Source organism: Sarcophilus harrisii, chromosome 2, assembly GCF_902635505.1.
Source record: "Sarcophilus harrisii chromosome 2, mSarHar1.11, whole genome shotgun sequence".
NCBI classification, from domain to species: Eukaryota; Metazoa; Chordata; class Mammalia; order Dasyuromorphia; family Dasyuridae; genus Sarcophilus; species Sarcophilus harrisii.
In genome coordinates, this window is record NC_045427.1 from 121,108,863 (window position 1) to 121,135,159 (window position 26,297).

Consider the following 26,297-nt stretch of genomic DNA (forward strand, 5'->3'; position numbering starts at 1 on the left):
TCCCTCTCCTTCTCTCTCTCTCTCTCTCTCTCTCTCTCTCTCTCTCTCTCTCTCTCTCTCTCTCTCTCTCTTTCTCTCTCTCCTTCTCGTTGTCCCTGTCCCTCTTCCTTCCTCTATCCCTCCTTCCTTCTCTCCCTCATTCATTCTCTCTCTCTCTCTCTTTTTTCTCTCTCTCTCCTCTTTCTTTCCTTTCTTTTTCTCCACCTTCAATCTCTTTTCCCCCTTTCCTTCCCCTCTCTTCACCGCTTATAATAGAACAGAAAGAAAAGAACTAGTGGAATTTTCAGAGGCAAATTTAATTAAGATTAAAGGAGTTCCTCTTCCAGCCTCCTATTCATAGTGAGTTATTAATAAAACTTATCTTTTTTTGGATTAAAATAATTGTTTCTTTTTCCACTTAGATGGGAAGTTCATTGAGTTAGACCATCAGACTATATAGAGTAAGGAGACTCAAACTTACCTAAAATGAAAATAGCAGGGTAGATTGCATCTGATAAAAATACAGCAGCAAATTGTATCCTAAAACAGAAAAACATCTTTTTTAATACACATACTCTCCCAGCAATAGCTTTGATTCATGAATATCATCATCTCCAAAGTAATAAAATTGTATGTTTACCCAAAGAGCAGAGGAAAAACACATGGTACATATAAGTAGCCTTTAACATATTATTATGAATGATTTGCACCCATATAGAAAGCATCATAAAGAGAACAATCCAAGAAATATATAATAGGAAAATTAATTTTCTGCAAATATTAATATTTGTATATTCTTAAATATAAATCCAGTAAATAAAAGTAAAATTTTACCAATATAATATAAATATTTAATGAACTAGGTGTAATACTCATGTATAAAAAAGAAAGTACCCATGGAAAAACAAAAGTACCAGATAAAGGCTTCTAGGGACTTAAATAGATACTCTATGGACATCTGATAAAAAAATTAAAAAAAAAAATAATTTTCCTCCCAAAGAGAGTTATGGATAAGTTATGATCTGCACCCCTAGATGTCCTGCTTACTCAAATGAGATGACTGGTTCATTGATAAATTGAGGTTTTATTGTAATTGTGATGAAAATGAGAGCTATGTTAGTTCATATTTTACAGAATGGCCTGTGTAGCTTATTTTCTAATTCAACTTCCTGCTTCCTCTCCTAATCAGAATACATGTAGAGTGTTATAAAAATACTTTCTAAAGTACCACAGACATTCTTCATTCTATGGTATGTTCATATACATATGTTTCTTTAAAAAAAATACTGTATTTTTCTCAATTACATTTTAAGAGGATTTTTAACTTTTTACTAAAACAACTTTTTTTTTTAACTTTTAGAGTTCCAAATTCGATCTCTCCTTTCCTTTCCTCACTCTTCCCTGAAAAGACAAGAAATATGTTATATATGTTCAACAATGTAAAATATTTTCATATTAGTCATTTTGTACAAGAAGTCTTGAAGAAAAAAAAGAAAGAAAAAAAGAGTAAGAAAGAAAGGGAAAAATAATATTCTTCAGTCTGTGAAGAAAATATCAGTTCATTTTCTGAAAGCAAATAACATTTTTCATTATGAGTCTTTTGGGATTATCTTGTATCATTGTATTGATAAGAATACCTAAATTATTTACAATTCTGCATCTTACAATATTGCTGTTTCTCCTGATTCTGTTCACTTCACTTTTTTATCAATTCATGTAAGTCTTTCTAGGTTTTTAAAAATTATCCATCTTGTCATTTTATATCACAATATTAGACTATTACAATCACATACCACAGTTTTTTCAGTCTTTCCTAAATTGATAACTCTTCCCTCAATTTCCAATTCTAAATCACCATAAAAAGAACAATTATAAATATTTTTGTACAAGTAAGTTTTTTCCCTTTTTAAAATTCTCTTTGGGATATAGACTTAATAGTACTATTGCTAGATCAAAGATTATGCACAATTTTCTAATCTTTTGGGTATAATTCCAAATTGTTTTCCAGAATACTTGTGTACCTTTACAACTACAGCAACAGTGTATTAATGTCCCAGTTTTCCAACATCCTCTCCACATTTTTCATTTCTCTTTTTTATTACATATGAAATTCTGATAGGTGGGAGGTGGCATCTCAAAGTTATTTTAATTTAAATTTTTCTAATCAATAGATTTTAAAATTTTATGACACATAGGATAATCACAAAATATGAGAGCTGGAATGTATCTTTAAAGTTTCAAAATATTTTCTTTTGTGATTAAGGACACTGAGTCCTGCTGTTTAGAAGCTAAGAGTACTTTTTAAATTAAATTCATTTTAAAATATTTCACCATTTGTTTTGTTTTTCAGTATCTTAATTCTGTTTATGCATGCATGCATATGTGTTTTTAGATTGTACCCTGGACTGCATTGTTGTATTTGCTAGTTATAATAAAATGGGAAAATCAATGTCCAGAGGGGACCTTGTACATGACATTGCTTTTAAAGAGTTGCTTAGCCTCCTGAAATAACTTTGTAAACAAGGTATTCCTAAAAGGCCATTCACCAAGGTAAGTTGAAGTTATTTTTATCTGTTAATCAACTTTCCAACAAATGTAAATTTTGTCATTGATTGTGAAGACATCGTTGTAAAATGTAAAATTTTCAATCTCAATTTCTCGGACTGGAAAATGATTTCCACATTTTGGGTTTTGATTGTTTAGCTGTTTAGGCCTCATATCAGTCAGATGTCTTGATCATCTGTGGGGGAGATTTAATAAATGAAAGAAATCTATTTCCTTTTTCTTTTTCTCTGTCTTTCTCATTCTCCCTAATTTGCTTTTTTTTTCCTTTCCTTTCCTTCCTCCTTCCATTCACCTCTCCATCTTTGAGAGGTAGCATACCATAGCAAAGAGTGAACCTCTGTTTTATAACATCTCCTGCAACTCCTCTATCCGCCACAGTTTTATACCTTTACCAAGTTACAACCTCTCCACATTCTAAATTGATGGTGTCAAACTCAGATAGAAGTGGATCCCGGAGGGACACATATTAATTTAGAAAACCACAAATTAACATTATCTGTGTTATAATATGTTTTAGTTTATTTTGATAAGCATTTCCCAAGTATATTTTAATCTGATTTGGGCTGTACTAGGACTTTGCTAGTTTCACATTGTTTTTGAACAGCGAATTTGACACCTCTTTTCTAACAATTCTAAAAATATAGATTCTTAGATCAGATACTGGCCTGCATAAGTAGAGGAAAATTTCTCATCAGAGAATTCTCTGTATCAGTGAAATCATATTATCAGTTTATATGCCTAGTTGATCTTTATCATATTATTAAAGTAGATCAGGACTCTATTTTGTCATTTCAGTATGTCTCCTAATCTCTTTCCCTTCCTTCCTTCCTCTATAATTGCCATATTGAAACAATATAGAATAGTAAATAGCATCAGGAACTCTATAACCATGAGCAACTCATTTAACCCAATAGAGCTTCAGTATTTATAGCTATAAAAGGAGAAAACTAATAGCAGGAGTGTTTACCCTATAAGATTTTTGTGAGGTTCAAATGAAGTAATGAAATAATGAATGAGTGAATGAATTTTTTAAAAAAGTTTGCTTTGAGAATACAAAAACAAGCAAGCAAAACAATCCTTGACCACAAGGAGCTTACATTATAATTAAGGAAGACAGACATAGGGAAACAAGATTTGGGAAAATGGGACATGAAAGTATATATATATATACATATATATATGTATATATACATATACATATATATATATATATATATATATATGTATATATACACATTCTGGAATGTCTTGGCTATAATTAGAAAGTGACATGCTGTGGTGATTCTGACAACAGGCAGAAGAAGGGAAACGTTCAATAATCAGAAGTTTCTAGGGGTAGGAGTTTCAGTTCTTTAATTTTTGTGGCAAGAGACCAAAGAGGAAAATTATATAATCTAGAGATATCATCTGATAAGGGGTGATTTTATGCAGGACTATGTAAGATCAACATAAACTCTCTAATCAAAATCATATAAAGCAGTTTGAAAACTTTAAAGTACTATGTAAATGTTGATCACTGTTATTATGTTAACCACTAAGGTCCCCTGTCTCCTCTTATCCTATCCATAGAATCAAAGTTTAGAGGATAGATAATTCCCTTTCTTTTAGCATAATACATTGTTAAATACTTACTTCACTATATCCTTTGAGACCATTTCCTCCCATCTAGCCCATCTCCCATCATAGATCCAAGAACAACAAAATCTTTGAAAGAATTTTTATATACTATTTTACTAGTTTTATGCTTATGGCTAGTTCTTGTGCCTTGCCTCAGAACCAGATTAAATGTTACTTTTATTAAGAGTAAATAAAAGAAAGGTCAAAAGCTGGAAAAGGAAATATCTATTCTGTGCATCTAAAGAATAATTCTTTATTACAACAATGTCCATTGAAGTAAGAGTAATGAAGAAACCTTGTCCTGTGGAAATACTGGACTTGAGTTGATACTATATCCTTTAATATTAATGTAAATTGCTGCTTTGGATTCCTTTCTTATGGTAGTGATAGAGATGAGGGGTCAGTGGGAATCATGATCTAATTATTAACCTTAAGGTAGAGTTATTTATCATTTTCTATATGATTCAAACATATGAGAATATTGTATCACTCATTCCTCAAAAGACTCAGCATTCAAAGCAGAGCAAAAAAGATTTTGAGAAATACTTACAAATTCATAAATGTACATTTGGCATAAGAAATGTGATATTTAAAATTATTATAACAGAAGACAAAAGTGATGTGGTTACACAAACATTCAATTGGGAATTAGAAAAATTGGGTTAAAAGTGTAACCTGCCTATTAGTTATACTTTTCAATCTTTACTTCATTTCAAGGCCTCAGTTTCCCTAAGGTTTTATAATCCTTTACTTCCATGACTAAGTATTATAATATCATAAATTTAAAATCATTAGGGAACTGAGAGATCATCTAATGTTATACCTTCCTTATAAATAAAAACTGAGGATCAGAAAAAGGATTATTCAAGAATACACAGGCCATCTGACTCCCAACCCAACACCTTATTCTACTAAACCAAAATGATAATCCCATCAGTCCTGAAATAAATCATACTTAAAAGTGGAGGGGGAAAAAAAAAGGAGAGGAATTTTAAGTGGATATAAAAAGGATCATGAGTCTGGGTCCCAGATACATCTGAATACATGGATATTCACCAAGAACACTTGCAGAAAGAATGTTTATACTTTAAGGAGGAGAAAGGGGAGAAGGGTCATATGGAGAGAGAAGCTTGGACATGAACCCCCAAACACTCTTGAAAGTCCAAGCAAGAAAATCCACCTCATTTGTGTTGTTTTACTTTCATGACATTATGGGTCATAAATCTTAATGAAAGAGGCAAGGACATTGGAAAGCGTGGCTAGCTCAAGCTAGCTCTGTTTACAAGATAAATAAGGCTTAAAGATTCTCAAAGTATTGAGCCCCCCTAAATTGAGAATAGGCACTGATAGAGAAGGAGTATAAAGACATTACTATAGTTCTGATATTACTAGGTTTATTTAGAGGGAGAGGAGAGAATAGTACATTTGATATTAACAGTATTCAAATTAATTTCCCTGTCAATCTTTTTCTTATAGAGATATGACTTCAAGTAAAAATATTCCAGGACAAGGTAATTTATTGATTTAAAACTGAAGTTTACATTTAAGTATAAAGTGCTTGACCTAAGAACTTTACCAAGATTGCATTTTGCCACCAACATTTCTTGAAAGGCAGACAAAAGAGAAGAGGTGAAGAGAGTTCCTTAAAGATGGGGAAAGGACCCAGAATAGGAAGGTCTGGGACATCAGTGACATCCTTCACCAGCTTTATAAGCTTGCTTGGGAGAGGGTCAGTTAATACCAGCTAAGTGTCAGTAGCACAAGGAATGGGCTTGAGCTAACAATTCCTTTAGATCCCTATAGACACAAAACACAATTTTTCCTTTGCCTAGTCTCTAATGTTTAGCTTTCTTGCTGTAGTCTCAGAGTGCTATATATAGTACTTTAGGTGCTGTGATTTCTCTCCATTTCACTGGTAGTTCATTTCCCCCCCCCCTTTTTTTTCTCCAAGAGAACAATTTAGACAGACTGATTGCATCCTCCCCACCCCCCGAAATAGAGGAGTGCTCTTTAGCACTTCTACCCTTTGGAAATATAAAATCACTCAAGGGTTTTCATATTTTCAAAGGGCAGAAGCAACTTTAGCAAGAGAAAAAGTGCAAAAACCTGAATGATCTTTTTTTAAGTGATATATTGAAAATATGTATAAGGTATATCCTCTGGTCCCCTATGAATGGATACTGATGGAGGAGGAGGTAGAAAGTGTATTCTAAAATAATTGTTTCATAATCTGTTTCATGATTAGTTGCCTGTTTTTGTTAAGTAGAGAAGAAAAAATGGATTTGTTGTTGTTTGTCTTTCCATATCTTCCAAAAATAAGTATAGCTCCTCAAGATCTGAATTCAGAACCTTCATTTTTTTCTTCCTTTCCATTATTAGCCAACTCTTGACTTGCTAGTGAATGCAATCACAACAATCAAGAACCTGGAAGGACTGTTCTTGACTGAGTTTTGCCTTCTGAGAAACAGGTGTCATAGCAGGGAGAAAGGTACACCTGTCATCTGAGCAACAAAAAAATGAGCTACTAGACAGTCACGTTATCTTAGGTCTCTGCCACACTATCACACAACTTGAGAACAGTCCATCATCTGGGGCTGCCATATTTCACTTCTATAAGACACTTATTATGAGAGTACAGAAATAAGCAAATAACTCAGTAGTTTTTGGCAGCACCAGGCTAGGACATTCCATGTTAGAATAGGCTATGGGCCAACTATTTTCCAAAGTATATTATCTCTTTCAAAGTATTATCTCTTTCAATGTGTTTTCTTCATATTCTGTTCAATTATTGTTCATGGGTTTTAGTATACTTATTCCATATAAATGGAAACTATTATTATCATTACCAATTATAATGATAAAAATCACCACTGCTATAAGTAATTGTTTTTCTTAGTCATATCTGTAATGAAAGCATTAATCACAGTACCAGAAGAGATAATTTGATGGCACATTCTCTTGTGACTATCCTCCAAGCAGCTGACTTCATCAGAAGGAGTTTGTTTCCTGTGTTACCTTGAGTTAGGCCCTGGTCGATATGCTAACAGCACTGTCACTTTAGTGACTTGGTGGAATCATAATGACTCTCCTTTTAAATCTGCCTTCACAGGCGACTTTGGTTCAGAACAAGCTAGAGTCCTCTGGGCAGTAAAGTCAAGCTTTTTCTTGAGTTTATTGCAGAGAGACAATTAATTGTGAAACCATGTAAGAGTTTATGATGCTGCTTCAGATGGACTTGCCCATCAAAGGACCACTTAAAATTCATGCAGAGTCGCAACTGTGAAGGAATACCTAAGACTCATAAATAAGGCAAACCTATCTTAATTTATTGCTGGTACCTTCTCTACCCATTGAGCCATTCAGAACCTTGCACAATTGATGTTTCTTTCCTCCAGTTATTTCAGTAAAAAATGAACTCTATTTTATGCCACACAAGCATACTAATAAACTAGTGTTTTGCTGCTTATAAAGGCAAACTGTCACCTGTTAAAATATGTAACTGTCATAGAAAGATAAAAAAGGATCATTTAATCATGATGAACAATGTGTATGTGGCATAAGTAGAATCCCTAAGGTAAACAGCAGTTTATTATGTTTGGGCCAGTCAGAGCTATTCTTCAGGGGAGGGAGGGGTTTCACTGAGCCTTCTTGTCTTGCCCTTTTTCTGGAAGGAAACCATAGCCCGGATTGATAATGATTTGTCACTTTTTTAAATAATACCTCATTAATGGTTCGGAATGTGAGTTGCAGTTGTTACAGAAGTATGCACAACATTGTTGTAATTGTTGTTATTAGGGATGGAGTAGATTTTTTCAAGTACACTGATTATATAACTGTTTTGTTGTTTAATTCTCAATCTCAGTAGTAGCCATTCTTTTTATAACTTGATAATGGTCACCTTTTGATTTGAAGGTTTATAGTAACAATGGTAAGGTAAAAAAAAAAAAAAAAAAAAAAAAAAAAGATTTTTCTCACTAAGATTTTTAAGCTGCTATTTAGGATTCTTGAATCTCAATATTAACAGTAGATTTGGACAATACAGATTTGAATCTATATTTGTCTCTGTCAATTCTAAATTATGTGATCTTAGATAAATATAGTCAAATCAAGTCAAATAAACATTAATTTATTATACATTTACTGTATACAGAATATTATGCTAAATTCCCAGTAAGTCTTTTAAGCTTACTTTATATTGCCTCATTTTATTCAGGTATGAAATAAGAAGGTTGAATTAAATTCTCACTGATATTCCTTCTAACTCTACAATCTATGATTCTAAATAACAAGAATTAATCTAGTGCTTCTTAGTAAATATAGCATTTTACTTTTCAGAGACAGCTGATAGAAGGATCTTGAACTTTTAAAATTGCTCTATATGGTCTAAGTATCATATATTAAAAACTAGAAGGAAAATTAAAGATTATCACACTCATTCCCCTCACTTTACAGATGATGAACTTGAACCCAGATCCTTTGACTCCCAAAGTAGTTTATTTCCTATCGTACCAGGTCAGTGGTACGATAGGAGCTAAAGCTCCTTTAGCTAAAGGAAAGTTCAAATGCCAAAACAATATTTATCCCTGAATATATGTGCATTGGGAAGCTAGGTAGCACAGTGAATACAGTGCCGGCTTTGGAGTCAGAAAGATTCATCTTTCTCAGTTCATATTTGTTCTCAGATACTTACTAGCTGTGTTGCCCTGGGCAAGTCACTCACTCCTGTTTACCTCAATTCCTGATGTGTAAAATGAGTTGAAGAAGGAAATATCAAACTATCTTGGTATCTTTGACAAGAAAACTGGAAATGGGATCATGAAGCGCTGGATATGACTGAAACTACTAAACATTTTTATTGTAGTAAGTTTATTTATTTTTAATACACATTCCTTTATGAATCATGTTGGGAGAGAAAAATCAAAGCAAAAGGGAAAAACCATGGGAGAGATTAAAAAAACAAAACAGAAAAAGAGTGAGCATAGCATGTATTGATTTACATTCAGTCTCTTCAGTTCTTTTTCTGGATACAGATGGACTTTTCTGTCCAAAGTCTATTAGGATTGCTTTGGATCATTGAACCATTGAGAAGAACCAAGTCTTTCATAGTTGACCATTGCTCATTCTTGCTGTTATTGTGTACAATGTATTCCTGGTTCTGCCTGTTTCACTCAGAATCAGTTACTGTAAATCTTTCCAGGCCTCTCTGTAATCAGCTTGTTCACCATTTTTTATAGAACAATAATATTCTATTACCTTCATGTTCTACAGTTTGTTCAGCTATTCTCCAATTGATGGACATCCATTCATTTTCCAGTTCCTTGCTACCACAAAAAGAGCTTCGCCAAACATTTTTGCACATGTAGGGCCTTTTCCCTCCTTTACAATTTCCTTGGGATACAGATCTAATAATGGCACTGCTGGGTCAAAGGGTGTGCACAGTTTTATAGCCCTTTGAGCATAGTTCCAGATTGTTCTCCAGAAGGGTTGGATCATTTCACAACTCCCCCAACAAAGTATTAATGTTCCAGTTTTTCTCACATCCCCTCCAACTGCTAAATATTATTATGCATTAGTACTTACATAAGAATTATTGAGTCTTTGAATTCCAAAAGAGCTTTAGAAGGCATCTAAATCTACTAGACTGGAAATCTTTTGTATGGCATCCTTAACCAGTGTTTACCTACTCTACACTTGAAGACAATCATTGGTAGTGGGATAAATAAGAGTTTTAAAAATTTATTTGTTTTTGTTGTTCATATTCCTGAAGGGTCTTAGGAACAAGTACTCCTAACTAGATGTTCATCTGATTTCTGTTACATAATGATCAAGTCACTGAGATAATTTTATTTTACATTAAAAAGGTCATATAATATGTAGATAATCCAAATACATGAAGAGTGAGATAAATAACACGTCATTCACCATATTACAAACCCTTTTCCTATCTCTTCCAATGTATCTATTCTTCCCCTTCTCAATGAATATTTGTTTACATTAAATACAGTCTGCTGAATAAACACTGAATATTTTAAAAAATTGTGTAAATATTTGCCTAATGGCTGGTCTTGCTTTCTTAAATATTTGGCCTTATTATTGTAAATGCAATTTAGAAATGATTCAAACACTTGAGTATCTATATAATTGAGGAAAACACTTCCAACTAAGAAAGAATAATCCTTCTCATCAACAAAAAAAAATGCTAATATTTATTCGTAGTAGGAAACTTGTTTTCCCACTAAACCTGGGGAGGCTAAGAAAGAAGTAGGAGAGCTAAGTCATATTTCACTTCCTCTGTGGAGATTCCAGATGGTGTAGTCTCCAAAAGGAGAAATTAAAATTCCTTAGGTTTAGATGGCTACACTCTTCCAATAGCTTCACTGTTACTTTGCTTGGGGAAAGTGATAATAAAATACTCTGCTTTCATTCGTTATAAAGAGATTGAAAACTATGGTGATTGTGTCTGTAAATAATTTTGAAAGAAAAACATTATAAAGATAGTAATTTTAAGGCCAGGTATTATGGAGATTTCAGCAAAATGACACAATAATGAAATCAATCAGTTGCAAAATCATGTATTTTCATTTAAGATTCATGAGCATAGAGATTCCTTATTCCAAATGTATGCATGGAGAGTCAAAAATAGAACCTGGATTTAAAAATAAGGCTTATTAATAGAAGAATGAATGAAAAAAAGAATTCATTAAAAGACTGAAACTTAAGAATTCTCCAAAGGACCAGGTGTCATCAATTAACTCACATATTAGAGACTGTCAAATGAAATATTTTATTTTGAAGTAAAATTATGTTATATTTTTAATTATTACATTTAAAATGAATTTTTATAAATATGGAAAAATTTAGTAACAATATCATTTAGTATTAATATAGAATATTATAATAAACTCATTTAGAAAATATGGTATGAACTTGATGGGGTTCATCTTTCTAATGTTAAATGTTTACTATGTGCTCTACTAGTGACACTATGAAGCACTGGAGTGTAGAAACAGAAGACTGAGATATACCTTAAAGAGTTTGCATCTAATGGAGAGGGATAACATAGTAAATGGGTATTAGCTAGCAAAGGGTGTTTTGGTTTTGGGAAGACCTGGAGACATAGATTGGGCATTTGGTGAATTGATTTACAAATGCTTTCCAATATCAATGTCAGTATTGATTTATTTGATTATGAATCCAGACCTTAAAAGAGAGAAGAGAAAATTTTTTCGGCATCCTACTAGATTTTAACTATGTAGAATTAACAGAGAAAGTTACTGAGAGGATGTTTTCTGGAGGTAGAATGGAACAGAACAAAATTCTTTACTTTTTAAAATTAGAGGTAGGTAGTAAAAAATGAGTACAAATATGTCAAAATTTAAAAGAAGATGAGAAGGAAATTCACAGAATAATGGGATCTCAGAACTGTGACCTGAGATCTAGCCTAATTGATACCATATCAAGGATCCCTTCTACAACTATAAATGCTTACGGGCTGTGGAATCTCAGTGAAAGTAATAAATCCAGTGTGAAAGGATGTTGAAGATAGGGTGAAACTAGATAGCATAAATTCAAAAAAATTGATATTTAGACCAAAAAGAAAATTATGCCACTTGAGATTTGAGCAAAACTTACATTTTCTGTGCCTCTCTGGCTATGGGATAGTCTTACCTCTTTTTAGTCCCTCCTCACTAAATCCTACCCCCATACATTTTTAGTAAAGAGCTAAGGTATCTTCTTTTTATCTTTTATTCTCTTTATGGTTCACATCATTTGATGATAATCTTCAAATAGAAAGCTGACAGTAACTTCATACTTGAAGCATCTATGCTGAGAATCTAGATTGTACTGAAATTGTCCATATGAACAAAAGTCCATTACACATCATACAGCTACGAATGCTCATGTTTCAATTCTGCATAGTGAGGTAGATGCTACTTACTGGGGAAAAATTCCTTTGCTGCTATGATTCTTATGCTCAAAATAATAGAATCTCAGTGTGAGGAAACGTCAGAAATTATTTAGACTGACGAATCAGAATCTTCTTTACAATATGTTTGAAAAATGGTCCATTGAAAAGTCTCTGCTCAGAGTTTCCATTCCCACTCTAGTTGCCTCCTGAACTAGAAGACAAGGAAAGAAGGAGAGGAGACTTTGACACTAAGTTCTCCCTCTTGCAGGTGCTATCATAGCAATTAAGCAATGAAGTCAATCTTATGGAAGTACAGAAGCATTCTGTGCATACCCTTGTCTTCAGATCTTTGAAGAGGACCCTTGACATGTTTGTGGCTTATCATGCAAAGCCAGTAGAGTGGGATGAAGAGAGTCATAAGCCAAAGATGTCTTCCAAACATCATTCAGAGTATGGTCCTCTGTCCATACATCTTCTCCTGTGGTAAAGATGAGCAGATGAAATGCTGGGTTCTTGAATACAACAAAGCTATCAGATATTATCAGAGACATCCAAGTGCAGTATATGTGTTGGATTTGCATCCGACAATCAATGTGCTTTTAACGTGATAGGAATTCAATTGCAAGGATATGGAATGTGAAGACATACACCAATGTACATACACTAGTGGGGGATCCCAATACAGTGGCTATACTAAAGTGTCAAACTGCAGAATCACAAATCATTACGGGAAACTATGACATAAGCATAAGATTATGGAACTTAGTGGCTGGAAAAACATAGATCACTTTAAGAAATCACAGTTTTGCATCCAATACCTTACACATATGCATCTGGTTCTCCAGATATTAAGCAGTGGAAGGTGCTTGATGGAAACTTTCTTCAAAACTTCTCTGATCATGATGTTATAATTAACAGTTTAGCTGTGAATTAAGATGGAGTGCTAGTAACTGGAGCAGTTAATGGCACAATGCATCTTTGGGACTGGAGAAATGGATACAACTTCCAAAGAGTGCATACAGCTGTGTAGCTTGGATCTTTGGACAGTGAATCAAGAAATACTAGCATGTGCTTTTTGACCAGTCTGTAAGTCGATTACTCACTACTTAGGTTGACAAACCCTTTAAAATCTACAGAGATGATGCAATTTAGCTCAGGGATAAAGAGATTCATTTACTCATCTGGAAACCAGAAATGATCAAGAGAAGAAGATTCTGAGTTAGTGAAGTTGCATAATTGGGTCATTCTTTTGATTGCTTCAAGTTAATTAGGTCATATTATGCTCTACAGGCTTCTATGAAGCAGAAATTCAGTAGAATCCATTACCATTTCATCCCATTTTACAATAAATTCATTTTTTCTTAAGTAACAAAAATAGAAAAAATAAGGAGAAAATGTTCTATCATCTTTTTGGCAAGGGATCCTCTTTTTTTTTTTTTTTTTTTTTTTTTTTTTGAGGAAATCAGGGTTAAATGATTTGTCCAGGGTCACACAGCTCATAATTATTAGAGGCCAGATTTGACCTAAGGTCCCTCTGACTCCAGGACCAATGGTGTATTCACTGTGCTACCTTATTGCCCGCAATACATTATTTTCAATTTATGATTGTATACAAATCATTTTTATAATGATATATGTTATAGAAGGCCATGTCCATTAGCTATAAGTAATAAAATAGTGATAAATTTGATTAATTTACTTATGGGATTTTTGCCCCATCCTTTTATCGTGTGTGTGTGTGTGTGTGTGTGTGTGTGTGTATGTATGATGTGGACTCCTCTGGCAATCTAATAGAGGTTATAAAATAATTTTTAGAACAATTGTTAAAATTCAAAGGAAGTACTTGAAATATAGTTATCAAAATACTAACAACAAATTTCATGAATCCTGAGTTAAAACACTTCCCCTAGAAGGTTAGAATGCTTTAGATCTGAAATAGTTTTGTCTGTGCTCTATTTATATTTGTTCATGTTCTCTTCCTGTTTTTACCTTTTAGAAATCATCAGGCACTTTTTTTGTTAATTGCACAGTCCTTCAACTAGCTTCATTCTTCAGGATATCAAATTATAGCTTCAAAATTTGATTATAAATGGATGTTGCTCCTGTCTCCATCATTTTGACTTTCAGTTTTAGATATTTCGCAGTAGACATTATTCTTTGGTAATCTAGGAAAAGTTTGTTTTTTTTTTAATTTTTGTTCTCATTTTTCAGAGAGAGAGAGATGCATAATAATGAAATAAAATATAATATGTGTATATTTTATATATGTATATCATATATATATATATATATATATATATATATATATGTTACTTCATGCCACTTCATACACTAATTCATGCCAGAGTACAACAATAGTAACATTTGTAGTATTATTCAGAAGAACTCAAGGAATAAAGGGGAAACTTTTAGGAGCATAAGAAGAGGTACCATAATGTTGAGAAGTTCCATAAAAAATGGGAATGTGGTTTGCACCATAGCTTGTTCCTAGAAAATTGTAGTGGCTTTAAATTTGAAGACATATGAAGAGATAACCAGTACATTTTCTTAGAATTGGGTACTTTCTTCGATTCCTTAGTGGAAATGACTGCCCTTGATCTCAAAGTCAAAATGTTTCTGATAAGGAAATCTGACTCTTCTACTCCCTCTACTTCCAGCACATTTTTACACATGCACACATTTGCTTTAAATAAGAGTTCATCTTTTCTGTTCTCACTTAGATTCTCTGTTGGAGCTCAAATGAGAATCAAATTCCATTGCCCATTTCCCTCCTTTCTTTTTCCATATCTACTCTAAAAAGTTTATTTTATTTTTTAAAAGAGTCATTACAGTTTTTATGATTTAATTAAAGGACTTTTAGTCTTTCCTCATAACTGTCAAATAAATAATCAATAGTTAGAAAACCTATTTCTCTGATTTTATGAAGACTACAATTAAATCTCACTTTTCTGCATGTAGTTTATCACTTTTCCATTTTGCAATATTTTTTTAAAAAGTTTAAAAAATATTTTATTCTCTCTCTTTTTTATTAAAGCTTTTTATTTACAAAACATATGCATAGGTAATTTTTCAACACTGTCCCTTGCAAAACTTTCTGTTCTAAATTTTTCCTGCCTTCCCCCCACCCCTTCCTCTAGATTTTTTAATTACATCTATCTTTGCTTTTACATGATCTGAGATCAGGATTGCTACCCCTGCTTTTATTTCCTTCACCTGAAGCATAATATATTTTGTTCCAGTCCTTTACCTTCCCACTATATATGTCACTATGCTTTAAATGTGTTTCTTGTAAACAATATATTATAGGATTCTGACTTTTAATTCAGTCTGCTATCTGCTTCCATTTTATGGGAGAGTTCATCCCATTCACATTCACAGTTAAAATAACTAATTTTGTATTTCCTGCTATCTTATGTTATGCTTTTCTCTTTCCTATCTTCTTTCCCTCCTCTCCATTATTTTGCTTTTTATGACTATCTCCCTCAAACAGTCCTCCCCCTTTATAGCCCCTCTCCCTTTTTTACACCTGCCCCCTAATTCTTCCATTTTCCCTTCTATTAGTCTTTCCCTTTCTTTTCCTCCTTTCTCTCTCAGTTCCCTATAAGATGAGACAAGTTTCTTTGTGATATTAAATATGTTTGATATTTTCTCTTTGAGCCAAATCTAATAAGAGTAAGATTCATACAGTGCTTATCCCCCTCCCTTCTTTCCCTAAATTATAATGTTTTCTTTGCCTCTTTTCATATTTTCTTCTATTTTTTCTTTGTGTGTGTGTGTGTGTGACTGATTCTTAAAATCTTATTGAGTCATTCATTTCCACTTGTTCAATTCTAATTTTTATTATTTTTTTTTATTTTCTTCAGTTACCTTTTTTAACTCATTTTGCAATTGGCCAATTAATTTTTTTTGTTCATTGCATTCTTTTTCCATTTTTTTCCATTCCTTCTTTTAGTGATCTCATTTCATTTCTCTATTTTTCTTCTCTCTTTTAAGATGTTTTATACAATCTTCAAAGAAAGCCTTGTGAAATAGGGACCAGCTCATGTCTCTCTTTGGGGCTTCTTCTGGAGTTGCTTTGCCTTTAGGAACCTCAGGAGTTGAGGTCTGTTCTTCTCTCTCCATAAAAGCTGTCTGTGCTGAGAGGTTTTTTTTTTTTTTTTTTTTTAAGGCTTGAGGTCTGTTCAATGCAAAGGAGCTACAGATATTTTAATTTGCCATTGGGCAGTTTTGCTGATTGATTTCCAGTGCTGGGTAATGACAGCTAGGTCCAGTGTTCTTCCATGGCTCAGTGGTTTACAATTTGTGTTTTACAAAAGGCAAATCTGCCAAACCACCTGCTTGTAACCAGGACAGAGTGGCCTAGGAGGCTCACAGAAGATTCTCAGGTGTGTGGAAGCTACAACATTCTGACTCTCCAGTTTCTTGCCCCAATCTCCCTATGTTGTCCTCTGGGTTGGGCAAACTGTCCCTCTGCCCAATTGAAACAGACCTGTTCTGAAGTACTTCCAAGGTATCTTCTACTAAAAATGCATTGTCCTCCAAATATTTGTGGATTCTTTGATTTCAAAACCAGTTTAGAGACGTAATCTGCTGTTGGTTTGAGAGAAGATCAGAGGAGGTAACAGAGAATCGTGTCTGCTCTCCATCATCTTGGTTCTGCCCCTTAGATTACTTATTATAATTATTTTAACAGAAATGGATTAGGGTTCCACTTTGCATACTTCTAAGACACCTTCCTCTCAAAGTCAACTAGAATGTATCCAGAAATTACAAATCTAATCCATAAAATGCAGTATCAACTCAGTTACTGGCAGATATGATAGAAAAAACATCACATCCCTGTTTGAATCAATGTCTCTATAATCAGAGCATGGGAATGGGATCTCAGTTCTAACACTTATAATCTATGAAACCTCATACAAATCAATTCACTTATTGAAGCTTGTGTGCTTCATTTGTAAAATGAGAGGGTTCAACTAAACCTTTGAAGTCCTTTACAACTCTAAATCCATTGTCCTGTGATATACTCTTGCCGCTGTTTCACCTCAGGGCAGAGTATTCTATTTCTGGCTATCTTTAATTTTTAAGATTTTTTTAAAAATTTAAATATAAAATCTGCCTGAAACTCTATTTCTGTAGGAGCTAGACCTTCCTTAGGCCACTTCATCTATCTTTCAATGTAACTACAGTTTTATTGTTGCCTTTTTATATTTATACCATATTTAATTTCCCTAAAACTTTACCTTTCCTTTTTTTCCTCCTAAGGGAACTGGATTTAAGTGACCTGCCCAGGGTCACACAGCTAAGATGTGTAAAGTGTCTGATGCCAGATTTAAACTCGTTCTCCTGACTTTAGGGCTGGTGCACTGTGCCACTATGCATTGTTCCACCTAGTTGCCCTTGCCTTTCCTTTTGAAGCTTTTGTTGAAACAAAAGAAAAGCAATTCTTTGCTAAAAAAAACAAACAAACAAAAAAAAAAAAACTTCCCCATTTTTTAAAAGAGTCACTCCATTAGATATCATCTTCCTTATATGATTTTTATTTGATTACTTTATTTCTAATGCTGAACGACCTTTTGTCATATACAAATAGCAATAATAAGACCTTTCAAAACATTGATTGTATTATGTACTTCATTCCATGGACTGTGTAGCCTGGTATGTGTGTGTTCTCTGTGTGTGTATGTATACTTTATTATTTGCATAGGAGGTAGTGGTGTGCTTTGGTGTTTTCCTCAAATTAAAAATAAAATCTTTGTGTCCTGTCAGATATTGAGTTATAAGATGTGAACCCAGGCTTTGCTATTCATTTGTATTTTTATGAACCTCTTAGTTTTGTACAAGTCTATAGCAGACACCTGCTTCATGGCCATTTAAAACAGTGCCTCATAATGTACAGTAAATTTATAGACCATCGGCTCTTCAAGCTGCCAGATTATGCCACTGTACTTGTGGCTGCAATAAAAAAAAAATAGCTATTTATTTCTTTAACTTTTAACATTGAAATGTTCCCCAAAGGTATATTACTATATATTTCAGGAAATGACTGACTGCCATTTCTCATCAGTAGAATATATCCATTTGGGTTAGTCATATATTTAAAATGCACATACCACAAAACCCCAAGTGATTCATCAAGTTACATTAATGACTTTTGTACTTCTATTTACATGATGGGAAATTGGATCTTGTCATCTCTTTGACCAACTAGATTTTAAAAACAGATTCTGTGTAGATATTTTTAAAAAATAGTTGTTAAGATAACATTCAGAAACTTTTTACTACTTGTATGGATAAAACCTGTTGGGTTGGCAACAGTAGGGAGAACAACTCTTTTTAGCTACATGTATTCTTCAGTCTTACCAAGGTATAACATATGGTCAATTTGCCCACCACTGAAATACAATCATGTCTCAGGGAAAACTCAGCAGCTGTGGAATGGAGTCAGATAATGTTATTTTTGGCTAAAAAGTACCAACTTTTGTTTTAAAAAAAGCAACAATTAGGTGATTCTAGATGTTTACACATATAGAGAGTAAAGAGTTACTTTAAAAAAAAAAAGATTATAATAGATTATCAGCAAAATTATTTTTTCTCAAAAATTTTTAATGGACCTCTTTTCTCATTGATATGGAAGCTCCCCCTATTGGTAAACACTGAGTTTAACCCCATGTTATCTCACAGGGGTTTTTAATTACAATGCAGCCTGAATTAGCTGCCTATTTTTGTATAGCTTCCAAGCTAAGAATGGGTTTTACATTTTTTAAAATAAATGTTTAATAGATTTAAAACTATACAAATGATTCTTAGCTCCTGGGACAAACCTCTGCTCTAGAGATCCTACCAGCTAATTAGAGGCTTTATTCTAGTTCTTGAAATTTATTGTGGATACTAGTGATGGTCAAGCCTTCCTCACTTCCAATTCATTTGTAGCCTCATTGATATAATTATGCTACTCACTGAATTAAAAGTTCCTTTCCACATATTTTGTTTTTATCCTTTATATACTGATTGGTTACGTCCCTTCCTCTATTAGAATGCAAACTTCTTGAAGGTAAGGACAATTTTTGCTTTTTCTATTGATTCTCAGTACTTAGCACAGTACCTGGTACATAGTAAGCATTTAATAAATGCATATTAATTGTTATTCTGGTGGATCATATTTGTGTCCAACATGCTTTTTCTTTGACTCATTTCTAGTTTTGATTCATATGAACTGATCATCATTTTTAACAGCAATGAAACATAGCCAAGAGAATATTATTACTTTTTCAAATGAATGATGATGATAATGGTGGTAGTGGTGGTAGTGGTGAAGATGATGATGATGATGACAGGAAGCAGTGTGTAATGGGTAAGAAATTAATTTTTTGCCATGTAAATCAAATCACTTCTAGCTCTTCAACTACCATCCCCCCAGGATCCTGAGCCTAAGAGCCTTGGCAATAACAGTGTCCCCAAAACCACCAGCCCTGTTTCTAGTTCAGTTCCTATTGACATCATTGGAGGGAGAAATCATAGTGGAAAAGGGCCTACATTTTTAATCACCATCAGAAATAATTGCTGAACAGCTGTTACTAACAGACGGAAGAGCACAAGAGTCTTAGGAATAGCTATGTAACCCAAACCACTAGTCCTGCTTCCAGTTCAGGTCTCACAGCCAGTATCAGGAAACTATTGCAGTGGAGAAGGGATCAGCCGTCTCCACTAAATTACCAATGAACTTCCACTTATAGGGCAAGAAAGCCAACCTGCCTGAAGCAGTAAGGTACCCTGAGGGAGAAACAAGAACTAGCATATGCCAGGAAAGTCAAACCACTAGCACCATAATTAGCATCCCCATGGATCCTGGTGGAGACAGCCCAGGACCCTGAACCTAAAAGCAACGAGTGCCCTCAGAATTATCCTGAAAAGCAACCAACTGTGTAAATAAAATCTGACAACTACTCCTGCAGGTGCTACAGCCTTATCAATAAGAGACCTTTCTAGAAATGTCAAATGATTTAGTCTCAGAAATTGATGTTATTTCTAATGGAAATGGCATTCACAATGAAGTATTACTTTCTGTTTTGTTGCTGCACCAGAAGGACAATGGATCCTTTCCATCTAACTTGTTTTTGAAACCTTCCATATGTGTTGTCTACCCCATTAGAATGGGAGCTCCGTGGGAGCAGGCACTTTTCTGACTCTTACATTTGTAGCCTAACACTCAACATAGTACGTTGCATATAATAAAGTGCTTAATAAGTGCTTCATTCATTCATTCATTCATTACTCATTCATTTCTATCTCTGACATTTATATGATGCTGGACAAATCATTGGACCTAAAAAGATTTCAGGCAGCATTCTAAGGATATAAAATGCATATGTTACTCATTTTCATTGGTAGAATTAATTTTCTCTTTGGAAGGTCCCTTCATGAATGACATCACAGGCTTAGGAGCAAAAATAGATGATATTTATACATTTTATAAAATATAGCACTATAAAGTCTGAAAAATTTGCTTTTATTATCTTATCTGAGCCTCTTAAAACACTTTTATTGACTTTACAAGTGAGGAAATAAAGATGGAGAAGTTAATTGACTTGCAATACAGTCCTATACCTAATAAGTGTCAAAGGTAGAAATTGCCTCTGCCTTAGCACAATCAGCCTACCACTTCTCTGGAAATATATAGGGTTTCTAAAAAGAAAAATTCTAAATTGATTAGCCAAAGCCAATTAAATCAATTATGATAAGTGCAGAAACGTATATATCTTCTGAGTGTAATTGGATTATTCTGGTACTTGGCATAACTTAAGTAGATAAGGGCATCAGCGCTTTGAAGGGCACTCAGCTTCTCAGTTGGCTGGAAAAAAAATAATAAGTTCAGTGGCTGATATTTATATTTCACTTTAGGATTTACAAACCACTTTATATTATCCTAGTTGACCCTCATAGCAACCCTGTGAGCAATACTGTGACTATTATTCAAGCGTTATAGATGAGAAACTAAAAGGTTAGTTGTTTGCCTAAAGTCTCTTTTCTTCCTAATGAGTATGTAGTAGATTCAAGATTGAGAGTTAGCTTTGGATTAATTGTTTTTTCTATTATACCACAATTGCTTCTCATATTTTGCTATGGGTGGGTGGTTCACGAGGAGAGGATAGAGGAGTGAAAAGGGAATAAGCATTTATATGTTCCTTACCATTTTCCAGGGACAGTGCTAATTGCTTTTTCTTTTCTTTTCTTTTCTTTTTTAACTGAAAAACCACAACAAAACACATGCAAATATTATCTATTTTGATCCTCAAAGAACCCTATGAAGTAGGTACTGTTATTATCTTTATTTTGCATTTGAAGAAATTGAGGCAAAAATATGTTAAACAATAGATAGTTATCTTACAGAGCATAAGGAATATTATGATCAAATATAAAGAGGCAGGAAAGTACAAAGAGTGTTGAAGGTATAGGGAATAAATCTATTTGATTGGGGCATAGTATATATAGAGAAGAGAAAAAATGTCATAAGGCTGGAACATTTCTCAAAATAGTGTTTTCAAGTGCATAAAATTAAATATATAGAATTACAAAAGAAATGCATCTTACTGAAATATAACCATCAAAATCTATTTTAAAAAAATAGAAAGCTACCAAGTTAAGTACAAAGATGCTCATAGATTACCATTCTCCATTAAAGAGAGTATATATTCTGAGATATGACAGTATATAAAGTTCTAGACTGTTGAATATTTGAATTTGTAGAAAGGCAGGAATGTTGAGAGAAAGAGTTCTACTAGTTTAGAAAATGAGGAGAAAAAATAGTTTATTTTTCTTTTCAAGTGGCTTAAGAGAGCTCTAGAAGGATTTTTGTTAGGCCATTTCTTAGGTCCATCCCTGAAGTAGTACATCACCAGATGCCAAACTGTCTGAGAAAGGGAGAGAATGGCAATCTGGGCTCAAATCAGTTTATAACCTGTTTACCCAACAAATATTGGCAGAGATTCAGTAACTGGTTTTCAAAGAGTAACTAACTCTTTGTGGGTGTGTTGGTGTTTGCCAGTGGATAGACTTGACATATGGACACATGGAAAACCTGTTTTTCAGCCAGGAATATTACCCCCCAAATCCCCTTGCTAGTGACATCCCTGTGTGCTACAAAGTAGTTTGTCTTCTAGGGGTATGATTAGAACATTAATTCATTGCTGTAGTTATTCTTACGCACATATGGAGTGACCAGCTGTCAGGATGCAGCCTCACAGAGATGAGATTATTTTCTAAGATGCCCAAGTGTTTGTAGTATCCACTGCCTATAACCCCTCCCCCCCTCCCCCAATCAAAAGAAGCATACAAATCTACACCACCTTTTTTCTTCATGATTTTTTCTCAGCAGAGGTCCATTCTTGAAATTTTTACATAGCTTCATTCTGATTCTGACCCAAGCTCTCAGGACTGGAGTAAAGACAGGCTTTAAATTGAATTCGAGTTTTTTACCACATTAATCATCTTGATCTATGCCTTTTAAAACTGGTTTCCCATCATGCTTGTTCTTGCTCAACCCAGTCAGAAAACCTCCACTTTCCCTAATGCATAATGATGCCAAACATAACTAAGAATTTTTAAGCTTGGAATACTTTTGAGTTTTCCCCACCCACATTCCTCCTTCTCCTATTATGGGGAAAATGCAAAGGACAATCCAACATTGGATATTCTTAAAATGAGAAAGAGGCAGTTTTATTTTCCTCAGAGATTCCAGATTAGGGTTTCTTAACTGATTTGTATTTTATATTACCTTTGGCAAATGGAGGATGTCCTTGACCCCCTTCTTTGAATAATGATTTTAAATGCATAAAATAAATACTTTAGTGCAGTAGATAGAATATCAGCTCTGAAGTCAGGAGAAAATGAGTTCAAATCCAGCCTCAGACACTTGAGACTTCCTAGCTGTGTGACCCTAGGCAAGTTACTTAACCTCAATTGCCTAGCCATAATAAACACCATTGCTCAACAACAACAACAACAACAACAACAACAACAAAATAATAATATTGAGGAAGGTAATACGGACAGGATCAGGAAGCTCTGATTCAATATCTTTTACTTTCAGAATGGACAACCTCTCTCAGCTTCAGTTTTTTCATCTGTAAAATGGGGATACTTATATAAAGTGAGTGATAGTTTGGTCTAATTGATAAAAAGTCAATTAACAATCATTTATTAAGCACTTACTAGGTATAGGCATTGAGTTATGTGTGGAGGATAAAAGTTAGAAAAGGTTAAAGCTTACTTATATAAAACTAAGTTTTTGGGAACATTCTAAAAGCAAAAACCAAAACCAAAACCAAAAAACCAAAAAAACAAAAAACCATTCATTCCCTAAGGGAGCTAATATTCTAATGGAGAAAACAACAAGCAAACAAGCATGCAAATACAAGATTTATGCAGGATAAATTGGAAGTAATCTTAAAGGGAAGTTCCTGGCAATGTGGCTCTGAGATTGGGAACAGGAAAGATATTTTGCAGAAGTAGAATCTGAGCAGAACCTAGGAGGAATACAGGCAAATCAGAAAGCTGAAATAAAAAGGGAAAGTGTGCCAGATACGGGGACAGACATTGACAATTAATAGAATCAGAAGATAGGGTAACATGTTTGAGAAACTGTTCCTGGATTATAAAGTGAGTAGAAGTGTAGGAAGGGGCCAGATTGTGAAGAGGTTTGAAAATCAAACAGAGCATTTTATATTTGATCATGGATGCAATAATGAGACATTGGTGTTTATAGTGTAAGGCAGTAGCAGATCAGTTCTGAAATTCAGTGATCTTTGTCAACTGAATATAAACTACAATATATACAACATAATACTATATAAACAATATGTACAATATAAACTATAATATATACAATACAATATTACAATATATACAATAAAACAGAAGATTAACTACAGTGGGGAAGGATTTAAGCAAGGAGGAAAGCTAGGCACAAGTCCTACCTGAGATATGTTCTTACCGTGCAATCCTAGACAAGTTGCTTACCCACTCATTGTGCCTACACAATTTTCTAAGTCTGTAAATTGCAGAGCAGTTGTTGGATTACATTGGTGGAAAAGTTTCTTAAGAGGGGTGACCCATAACAATGAAATCATAGATTCAGTACCATCCCCCACAGAACTCCCTAAAAAAATCTTTTCACTTCTTCCCAGGGTTATCATTAGTCTGGTAGGTGGTATCATAGATTGATGGAACCAGAGTAAGGGAAGAACTGAGTTCCAATTTGACTTCAGACTTTACGTTTACTCAAAAAGAAAGACCTCTAAATGGCTCCTATCTGTAAAAAGGGGTTATAACAGCTACCCTCCAGAGTTATCGCAAGGATAAATGAAATAGTATTTGTAAAGTAAAGCATTATATAAATGCTAGCTGTTATTATGGTGAGAAGGATAAAATGAGATAAGATATTTAAAACATTTTGCAAATTTTATAATGGCATATAAATTCCAGCTGTCATTATCATCATCATCAATAATATTCAAAAACATTAATAATCACATTTTTCTCTCAGTAACAACTCCAAGGAAAAAAAGAAAAAAAAAACACTTTCATATCTTTTTAAATGAAGTTCTGCTTTGTAAACTGTGAAACACTATGTAAATATGGGCTATTATTATTATTTATGATGATGATTATCATGGTTCTTCTAATATAAGAGTTTTATTTGTAGGAAAAAAGCATAAAAATAGAAAATACTGCTACTTTATCTTGATCATCCTCAGCTGAGAAGTCTAAAAGCTGGAATAAAAAAATCTTTCCCAAAGTACCTTTGTTCACCTGAACTTAGATTGTTCTCATCACAGATAAAACCCTTTGGAGTAAACTGGTGCTTTGTGCCTTACAAATGTAAATCTTAAAAACAACAACTATTCTCCATCTTCTTTGTAGAAGGACTATAAAATGGATTCCAGGAAAAGCTGGAAAGAATTAAATATAAGATGCTGAGGGTTTCTTGTGAGAATGAGGTATTAGATATTTAAGTGGAATAAAGCTACACCATTAATATGTAACCCCTGTCCCAAGCCTCATTGGTGTGGAACTCTTGCTTTATTAGGTCAGATGAAGACCCTACCCTATCTGAAGGGCAAGAATAAATATTGTGAGAGGCAAGAACTTCAGTTCTCAAGTAGTTTCCTTTTTGGGGACTTTTCAAATAGAATTCCCATGTCAATTAATAGCACGCCCCAAGTTAAGTGTTTTGGTCCCATTTTCAAGACCTTTAAAAACAAGATTGAATTTTATCTTCCTAGGATGGTTTATTCCAAATCTACATGGGTTGGGGCATAGGGAGTGATGATTCTAACTCCCTTCTAGCTTTCAGACTTTCTGATATATTCTTTTTTAAATGCTATTTTATTTTTCCAAGTACATGCAAAGATAGTTTTCAACATCCACTTTAACAAAACCTCGCATTCCAAATATTTCTACTTGTCCTCCCCCTCTCCCTACTCCCTAAGATAGCAAGTGATAAGATAGTATGCTTAGATGCTGAACTTTCAGAATTTAGTTTTGGATAGAAAGAGGGGTGTGATAAGATGGTAGAGAGAAAAGAGATTGGCTTCCAGGCATTTTGGTTTTAGACCTAACTTTGTCATCATTGCTATTTGCTGTCTTATTCAGAAAAGGGGATAATGGTACCTGAAAAATGAATACTGTGAAATCAAATGTGTTAATTTAACATACTTTCATAAGCATTATCTAAATGTCAGCAAATTCCTGTAACACTTATAAATTGAACACAGTGCTTTCTTTGTAAAAATATTTAAGGTAGGTAGGACAGTTCTTAATTCTCAGTTTAAAGATAAGGAGAATGAGGATCAAAACTCAGGGGTTTGACCAATCCCCAAGATCTTCTGATTTTCAGCTCAGATCTCTTTTGTAGCACCACACAATACCACACCTCTACAATTAAGCATGTAACTTTGGACAAGTCTGTTCTCCAAAAGGCTTCTTTTTCCTCTTCTATAAATGAGAAGGGTGTCAGTGGGACACTAATGTGGTGCTGAGTTAAAATCCCCACTCTGATGCTTGCAAAGCAGCTTATCAATGTGATAATAGACGGTTCATTTAAACCCCTAATTGCCTTATCAGTGGAATGACAATGCAATAAAGGCAGGGAAAAAAAAACAAAAAAAAAACAAATCTTCTAAAAGGGAGTGGCACAGGAAGAGGGAAAGGTGCAGCAAATACAGGA

At 33.8% G+C, this 26,297-nt stretch overlaps 1 long non-coding RNA gene across 1 annotated transcript in view; it reads right to left on the minus strand.

Moving 5' to 3' along the window:
* Nucleotides 1-402: 402 nt before the first annotated feature.
* The window catches only part of LOC116421400, a 111,683-nt gene continuing 85,788 nt past the window's right edge, over nt 403-26,297 (minus strand). The window contains exon 2 of the long non-coding RNA XR_004231746.1: nt 403-519. This is a non-coding gene — a long non-coding RNA (uncharacterized LOC116421400). The remainder of the gene's footprint in view (nt 520-26,297) is intronic.